This window comes from Pinus tabuliformis, chromosome 1_1 (assembly GCF_031772625.1).
Source record: "Pinus tabuliformis cultivar Carrire ecotype Pingquan chromosome 1_1, CPIR1, whole genome shotgun sequence".
Classification (NCBI taxonomy): domain Eukaryota; kingdom Viridiplantae; phylum Streptophyta; class Pinopsida; order Pinales; family Pinaceae; genus Pinus; species Pinus tabuliformis.
The window spans coordinates 361,397,833-361,405,898 of record NC_142297.1 but is presented as its reverse complement, the minus strand read 5'-3'; positions in this window follow the sequence as shown (position 1 = coordinate 361,405,898).

The window sequence follows — 8,066 nt, the reverse complement described above, 5'->3', positions numbered from 1 at the left end:
TTCTATGTCGAATTGGAAATGTCATGTACTTGGTCATTCTTTGCTGTTAGTATTGTCGTGTACTCAGGCATTCCCTGTTGTTATTCTTACATACTAGATACGAAATTAAATATACATTCTTCTTTTTACTATCAATGATTGTTTCTTTAGTTAGTATCATTGTTTCTATCTCGATTATTTATGTTTTGTTGCATTCAACATTCTTAAGATTTTTTCAAGTTTTCCTTTGATCTACTTTTTATTGCAATCAACCAGGGTCTACCTAGAACTTTTTATTATAATCAACCATGGTCTACTTAAGACATTTTATTGCAATCAAACATGGTCTACCTAAAATTTTGCCAACTTTTCTTATCAAGATTTTATTTTTGATAATTATAAATTTAAAATGATATATTTGTCCATTTTCGTTTTTGCTAATTCTTATCATTTTATTGCAATAACCATGGTCTATCTATTCTAAGTTCATTTTATTACATTCAACCATGTTGTAGCTAAAATTTTTCTAGTTTCTCTTTGCAAGTTTTCATTTTTGATGGTTATAAATTTTAAATGAGATGTTTGTGCATTTTCAATTTTGTTGATTTTGGTCGAGATATTTTCATCCCTAATGGCTAGTAAACCTAAAAGAGGTTTTGTAGATATTCATTTTCTTTATATGTTGAAACGACTTGTTTTCTTTCGATATTTTTTTGTTTCTAATTGCTAGTAAAACTCAAAGATGGTTTTTTAGATATTCATTTTCTTTATATGTTAAAACAACTAGTTTGCTTTCGAGATTTTTGGTTTCTAATGGTTAGTAAACCTGAAAGATGGTTTCGTAGATATTCATCTTCTTTTATATGTTAAACGACTAGTTTTCCTTTACAATTTATTTGCTCTGAAGCTTGGGAGTCATGTTGAAGAGACCATAAAATTTTCGATGACGATGGACTTGGAGAGCCTGTTCTAGTGCTTTTTGTCTCCAAAAATGGACTAGGAATGCACTCTATTATTTTGTGCACCGCAAATTTAGAGGGAAATGAGGGAAACTTCCTGGAAGAGTAAATTTTAATGGTAGGAAGGTCATCCAGATTTAAACAACAATGCAGAAAATTATAGATATAACCATAAACACAAAGATGTAATACAAATAATACTTCATTTGATTAATGTAAAATACTGAAATATACTTACAAATAACAATCGAAATAAACCAACGAGGGCGATGGTAGCTTATCTCTGAGAAGAGATGTGGTGGCTACATTCCTCTAAACTATGTTACAATGAGGCTTGAAGGCCTATTTATCACTGAGAAACAATAGAAAATCCTAAACATCCAAAAACCTAACCTTAGAAAATGAAATGCCAAACTGTGGGCCTTGTTTGGGTAAACTGGTACATCAACTTCCTGGGTTCGTAACTTTGGCATCTGATCTTTGTTTGACGTGCACAATATCTCATTAGAAATATCTATCTAAGAACTACAACTTTGGGAAGAGAAACATAGGTCTGTGGACCCACGTTGCTCCCATGTTTCCCAAAAAACGTCATTTAGGGCCTCAAAATGGCTCAGGAAGTTCAAGACTCGAAAAAATGCTAAAAATAGTAAACTGTGCTACAATTAAGGAAACTGAAAAGCTGAAAGAAATGATGGTGGGCATCCAAGTGGGCTTGGTAGATGGCCACCAATATCCACTTGGATCATTCCTCCCCCCTTAGGTAGCAATGGTCCCCATTGCGTTGAGTTCCTCCATGAGATGATGAAGCTTCTGTTGAACTTGGCCCCTAGTGAGCCACTTGCCTTGGTGAAGGAGTTGGCCTGCTTTGACAACTTGATACAGTTGGATATTTTGCTGCTGAGTGTGCTTGTTTTGTGTGTCCATGAACCAAATAGTTGTAGCTTGTTCCATGAAATATGGATTTAACCTGTGGGTGTGAGTTGTTCTGCAATTTCGGATGTGTCTAGTAATGGTGGAAAGTATGACCAGAGGTGGTCCACATTGAACACTGGGTGCAGGCCAAGGAATGGGGGAATGCTAAGATCAAATGCATTGTCTCCCACAACCTTTGTAATGGTGCAGTGACAATATTAGAGTGGTTTGAGTTTCTGATAGGCTTCGGTAAGGCTTTCCTTTCGCAAATGCAACCAAACTTTGTCGCCCACGTAAAACTTATGTGGTACCCGATGTTGATCATGTCGCTGCTTGTACTTGGCATTTGATTTATCTATAATGGAATGGACCTTCTGGCGAATATGTTGGATGTGCTCAACGAAGTTGTTTGCCTTATCTGTTTCAGACTCGACATGAGCTGAATCTGCGTGAGTAGCTACAAATCGAATGGCCACATCAATGGGACATAGTGGTTGGAATCCCAAGCCCACCTAAAAAGGGTTGTGGCCAGCTGAGCTGTGGAGAGCCCAGTTGTAGCTATGCTAAACATAGGGGAGACTCTTGTACCATGTGTGTGGATGCTTTGATTTGTACATGCACAAAATGTGTACAATCATCCTGTTGACAACCTCTATCTGGACATCAGTTTAAGGATGGAAGGCTGTGGATTTAGTGAGTTTGGTATCGAGCATCGACTAGAGACTGGACCAAAATATACAAAGGAACCTGTTATCCCGATCTGAGATGATAGAGTGTGGGACCCCAAAGTGTACCCAGACTCGTTCAAAACGAGTTTAGCAGTGGCTTCTGTTGTGATATTCTTCTTGCAGGTAGCCATAATGGGCATCTTCGAGAACCTGTTGATGACCACAAAAACACAATCGTTTCCATGCTTAGTGGAAGGAAGACCTGACATGTAATCCAATGAGATGGATTCCCAAGGTTGAAAAAGTGTAGGTAGTGGGGTATAGAAGCCTTGCTTCTTGATGGTCGGTTTGGAAATGGCGCAGGCAGTGCATGATCTGATGTACTTCTTGACATCATGTCAAAGATTCGGCCAATAGAAATACTTCTGGAGTACTACCACCATTTTCTCAACCCCAAAATGTCTAGCAGCCCGACTGTAGTGTGATTCCCAAATCATCTTAGCACACTCGCTTCAAGAACCACAAAGGTAACCCAAGTGGCATAATAGAGCATTGTGGAGGGGAAGATCTACAACATGCTGACCCTCGAAGAGTGTCTGGTATGTGTGGCCAAATTCTATGTCACTTTTATAGAGAAGTGGCCAATCAAAAGTCTCGTTCCCACAAGAGCTAAGCACAATGGTTAGCGCCATCATCGGTGGTCGACTGAGGCAATTTGAAACATTATTGGTGCTACCCTTCTTATACTTGATATTCAAATGGAACTGTTGTACGTATGTGGACTAGTTTTGATGGTGATCATTCTGCAATTTCCCTTGGGTTTGTATGAACTATAGGGGTTGGTGGTCTGTGTGGACGACCTTTTCCTTCCCCAAAATGTAATGCTTCCATTGTCGGCAGGCCCGCATAATGGAATACCTCTCTTTCTAATAAGTGGGATACTTTTGGACTATGTTTGAAAGTGTCTCACTATGATATGTCACTGGATGCTCATGGTGAGTAAGGACTGCACCAATAGCATAGTTAGAGGCATTTGTCTCGACCACATATGGTCGTTGCAATTTTGGTAATGTGAGCAATGGTGCCATGGATAGGCGATCTTTCAACTCTCTGAATGCCTTCTGTTGAGATTTATACCAAAAGAATTTTTCTTTCGTTCCTCCCTTGGTGACTTGACTCAAGGGCCAATTGATATGAGAAAATCCCAACATGAACTTGCGGTAGAAGTTGGCAAGACCTAGAAAGCTACAGAGCTTTGTCAGAGTGGTTGGAGATGGCCAATCTCGAATGACTTGGATCTTGGCTAGATCCACATGCACCGCCTATTCATCAATAATGTATCCCAGGTACTGAACCTGGGTCATGCCAAAAGCGCATTTCTCCAAGTTGGAACATAACTTATGTTGTTGCAGTGTTTGGAGAACCTGTCGGATGTGATGGAGGTGGTCTTCCCAACTTTGGCTGAAGATCAAGATGTCATCCAAGTATACCACTACAAATGAGTTGGTGAATAGTCGAAATATGTCATCCATTACCCTCATGAAGGTTGCAGGAGCATTCGTCAATCGAGAAGGCATAACCAACCATTTAAAAAGGCCCTCCTTGGCTTTGAAGGCAGTCTTCCACACATCAGTGGGTTCGATTGGTACCTGGTGATATCCTGACTTTAAATCGATCTTGATGAAATATTTTCCCGCCTTTAGTTGGTCCAAGAGGTCATCAATCCATGGGATCGAGTGCCTATTACGGACGGTGATCTTGTTCAGCACCTAATAGTCAATACAGAGTCTCCAAGTCCCATCCTTCTTCTATACCAACATGATCGAGCTCCCAATTGACGATTAGCTTGGATGGATGTGACCTTTCTGTAGTAGCTCCTGACTCTACCTCTTGACTTCATCATTATCGAGAACGGAGTGCCGATGTACTGGTCCAATGGGCAGTGGCGCACTTGGGGTTAGATCGATGGAGTGCTTGACCTGACAGTGCAGAGGAACCCCTAGAGGGGAGGTGAAGATGTCCTCATACTCCTCGATGACTTTGTCCATCTGTAGTTGTCGTGCTGAGGGACCATGTCTCGATGTCATGGCCACCGTATTCTTATTTCCTTGAGGGCATATCATCAGGAAAACAAATTTCCTAGTTTTGGAAATGAGATTACTCCATTGTTTTGCAGTAATCCAAGAGATGGAAGTAGGTGGTGCTACCTCCGATATCTTGTACAACTTATTTCCCAAAGTAACAATAACAACACGGGGTCTTGATTCATACACAACATGTTGCTTCCACAAGTATGGTTGTCCTAATAATACATCACAAACATCAAGGGGAGCAATGTCACATAATACCTCATCCATAAAGGGTTTGATGTTGTATGGAATGCGACACTTCTGGCTCACGTGAAGATCCCGTCCTTGGTGAAGCCACCTGATGGTGTACGGTTGTGGATGTGTTGTGGTCGGTAAGCCCAGCTACTTCACGACCTCTGCTGAAATGAGGTTCTTTTGGCTCTTTCTGTCGATAATGAACTATAGCGGCAAGCCCTTTACCCACATCTGGGAGTGGAAGAGATGCTCCTCCTCCTCTGGATCATCGAGTTCCTCCTTCTAGATCTTCGTGGTGGCAATGGTGGTGTTGCGCTCCGCATTGATAATATGCTTCCCTTTGTTATTCCCCCTATTGGGTTCTGACTCAGAGTCAAAACATGCATCTGATTTTGAAACCTTTAGGTCGGCCACCAATGACTGCTTGGCCCAACACTCACTTGTGTTGTGAGTGGAGCTCTTATGGAACTCACACCACTTTCCTATGTCCTTTTTCAGATTCATGATGCTATTCTTTGCTTACAACTTTGGTAGGTTGTCATGGGCTACCCCGCCTTGGCTTTTTCCTTTGTTCTGAGGTTTGGGGGCACCTTTCACTTGCTTCAGATTTATAGATACAAAATATATCTTCTTCTGTTTAAACTTTTTCTTGACCTTTAAAACATATTGGTATGTCGTGCCAAGCAAGGGGATGTTCAGGAATTCCATTTCTTCCTGGATGTACTTGTGTAAGTAGCTGCAGTTTTTGAGTACCAAATGCTGCTCTCAATCCTTGATGCAAAACTTTTTGAGAAGGGTATGGAAAATATTGGTAAACTCTGGCACGTCTTGGTCCCTTCCCTAGCGCAACATGGTCCACTTTATGTATTGATCCTCATAGCTTCTAACAAGGTAATACTACTCCTTGATGGCATCCTGGAATGAATCCCAAGTGGGTGCAGTTGAAAATAGTGAGCTTGTACTTTCATCCTTCTACTTGCATTAGGTTTTCCACTAGTTCTTGACATGGGGGGCTGCTTTGAGAAGAGCGAAAATAATCTTTTCCCGACTGGAAAAGTCATGACTAGAAAAATAACCCTCTAGCAGATTTAACCATTTATCGATGACATCTGCGTCTATCTGGCCCTTGAATATGGGGATTTCTAAATTAACTTGTACCTTAAACGGCGTGTTACTTCTAGAGTAGCTGTTGGAAGTTGATGCATCGACCCTGGGTAGTCGCTAAAGGATCTGGGTAAAGTTGTCCATCATCGCATTCCTTTGTCACTCGAGGGCTTCTTCGAGCAAGATTTTGATAGGATATCCTGCCCCCTCATATTTCTTTTCATCTGCCATGGGAGGCTGTCAGGATTTGCAAGGCTAGACTTGCAAAGGTTCAACCAATTCAAGCCCTAACTCCTTATATCCTGACCTTGTTGGGGACATGCAAAGAAAAACAAAGAGAAAGCAGACCACTTTGATACCACTGATCCAGATTTAAACAAGAACACCAAAAGTTACAGAGATAACCATAAACAAAGAGATGCAACGGAAATAATACTTCATGTCATTAATGTAAAATATTGAAATATGTTTACAAACAACAATGGAAATAAACCAGCTAGGGCGATGGTAGCTTATCTCTGAGAATAGAAATGGCGGCTACATGCCTCTGAACTGTGTTACAATGAGGCTTGAAGGCCTATTTATTGTTGAGAAACAATGGAAAACCCTAAACATCCAAAAACCTAAGACTAGAAGATGAAACGCCAAACTGTGGGCCTTGTTTGGGTAAATTGGTACTTCAACTTCTCGGGGGTCGTAACTATGGCATACAATCTCTGTTTGATGCACACAATATCTCATTAGAAATATCTATCTAGGAACTACAACTTTGGTAAGAGCAACATCAGTCCATAGACCCATGTTGCTCCTAGTTTTCCTAAAAGACATCGTTTAGGGCCTCAAAATGGCTCCGAAAGTTTAGGACTTGAGAAACTGCTAAAAATAGTAAATTGTGCTACAATTAAGGAAACTGAAAGGCTGAAAGAAATAATGGTGGGGGTCCAAGTGGACTTGGCAGGTGGCCACCAATATCCACCTGGATCAGAAGCCATGTGGATTTCCATATTGTTATAGATCATCCTAGCATCAGCAGACGACATTTGAAAATCCAACTTCACAAATCCTCTCAACCTCTCCTCCTCATGGATCTATCATTAGTTCCAACAGATGGTTTTGCAAAGAGAGAGCCACACCCCAACTCCCAATGATACTTTTAAGCTGGGTGCCTTAAGTAGGGTTTACACTGCGTAATGGGTTCCATTCTCCTGAACCATTCTATAAGAGGGAGAAACCACTTATCCTATCATGGTAATATATCATAAGGATTTCCTAGAAAAAGGAGCCCAACACCAATCTCTCTAGCTAGTGTTCCTAAAAATTGGTCACATGGAATGCAGTGCAACCAATAACACCTTCATTTCCAGGGTCCCCTTTTGCTTCACCATGCCCCTTTTATTTCAGGTGGATTCATCATAACTTGAGGCTCTGGGAAACGTTTGGAATCATATTAGGCAAGATTGAGGTTGCCGGGCTATTTTTGATGAAGATAGAACTGGAGAGCTCATTCTAGTGCTTTCCGTCTCCAAAAATGGAACATGAATGTGCTCTATTATTTTGCAGGCTCAAAATTCAAAGGGAAATTAGGGAAACTTGGTGGAAGATAAAATTTTAATGGTAAGAATGCATGTGGATTTCCATATTGTTGTTGATCATCCCAGCATCAACAGATCACATTTGTAGATCCAAATTCACAAATCCTCTCTACATTGATTCGTCATGGATTTGGAGTTCATGGCACATGGATCTTCGGAGAGAAATTTACACCCCAAGTCTCGTTAACCCTTGGGCAAATTGATACTTTTAAGTTGGGTTCCTCCAGTAGGGTTTAAACGATTGAATGGGTTCCATTCTCCTCAACCATTTTGGATGAGGAAGAAACCACTTGTCTTGTAATGGGAACTTCTCATGGGGCTTTGCCAAAAAAAGAAGCTCAGACACCAATATTACTAGCCAATTTTTGTAACCAACAAAAACAATTAGGATTTGATAATGAAAAAAAAAGCATCCTAGCTCTGAAGGAGGATGGATATTTCGAAGCTATAAAATCATTCGGTCTATGTCTTTATAATAGTATTAGAAATACACTATAACATGACTATGAAATTACAATGAAGGAT